Genomic DNA, 1,609 nt, shown 5'->3' on the forward strand with positions numbered 1-1,609 from the left:
TATATATATATATAAAACTAATACAGGACAATATACGAATGGTACAAATAAATTGTAGTCATTGATTTTGTTCTGTTAAATAAACAGTGATATGAATAAAACCTGCTTGCGCTGTTTTAAGGAAATGTTTAATCTAGCGTGACAGCAGTTTTTTTTTTTTTTTTGACAGTAGCAGATAAATCTGATTGATGATGCCTAAACTTATCTTTGGGTTTATCAGATATTTTGCCTGTTCAGAGAAAAGTTCCTGGACGTACTTTATACTAACCAGCCTCCTGAACTTCTCTCTCAAGATGTTTTTCTCGCGGGATTTCAGTATTTGGGGGGGGCCCTGCTTATAACTTGCAACTGCATGCACGCGCCTCACAGGATGTTTCTTTTGATAAAATAGTCTATCAAAAATAAGCAACAAACAGCCAACAATTAAATTTTCTTTTATTTTCGATCTCGTATGTCACATTTTTGAGCAATTCATGTTGACAGTACTCCGCAACAATTCAACGCACATTAGCAAACTTTGGCGTGTTCACAGCTTCTTGGAAAACCACGACAAGTTAATTAGGTCGCAGTGCCAAATGTTCTAGCCAAAAATGCTTTATATAGGAAAATAAGAAAATTACATTTTTGTCCTCTGTTTTTGAATTTTAATTTATGTCTCTCGTTTTCTATTAGATATCTTTTCTTTGTTGTTGAGCGACAGGATTAAAAAAATACATTTGCTGTACAGTGATTTTTTTGGCCTGCACATGAATGAGACAGCAGGTCTACACATTCTACTCAGTGAACCCTGAATCAGTCTGAGTAGACTGTGTTTTCAGTCTAAATAAATATACATCCTTTAAAAGTCGTCTCAAGTGATATCCTCTCGAATAACCGCTCCAATAAAAAGAAATCCAATCGTCTGAAATATTGAGTCTGTTTTTGTTGCACGAGTAATAAAACCGATGAGTAAAGTAACCTATTATTTAAAGACAATAGAGCGGAAGTCAACAAAAACTTAAATTCTCCTGTTTTTAGTAGCTTTTCCAGGACTCTTTCTGCTTGGTCACCCAGGTGTTTCTATCAATCTCAGTCTATTTTTATATTAAAAAGAGATATATATTAAAACAGTGCAGCAACACCTATGTTTAGCTATTTTCTCACAACATGACCGCACCGCTTACAGTATAAGAGGATGTTTAGCTTCTCCGCTGTCAACTTTACGTGCTAAAGAGCGATTTATTGACGTCAGACCAACATCGAAAAAAAACTGGAGCTGAGCTGGAAGGCCTGGAGCTACATTTCAAAGCTTTTCTCAACCCCTTGATAGGGTGACAAAACATGTTGGAGCGAGAGAGAGCATACATGTGGTGCAGGCCTAAAAGGCGACACCGAGGTGAGGGACCTGAACCATCACTGTAACCATGGAATAATGGCGTTTGAAAGAGTGGAATTCCTGTTGCCGCGCACTTCCTGCCCGAGTGGATCCATGAGAAGGATGTTTATGATTGCGCGTGCGGGTGGAATGCTGCAGACGGAACCGCTGGGTCAGGTCGGGACCGGAGAACACCCACTGAGACTGCAGAGGCTCCAGTCCGCCAAAGAGAAATATCACTAATAATAATAATAA

Source organism: Poecilia formosa, unplaced genomic scaffold, assembly GCF_000485575.1.
Source record: "Poecilia formosa unplaced genomic scaffold, Poecilia_formosa-5.1.2 Scaffold74, whole genome shotgun sequence".
Lineage (NCBI taxonomy): Eukaryota > Metazoa > Chordata > Actinopteri > Cyprinodontiformes > Poeciliidae > Poecilia > Poecilia formosa.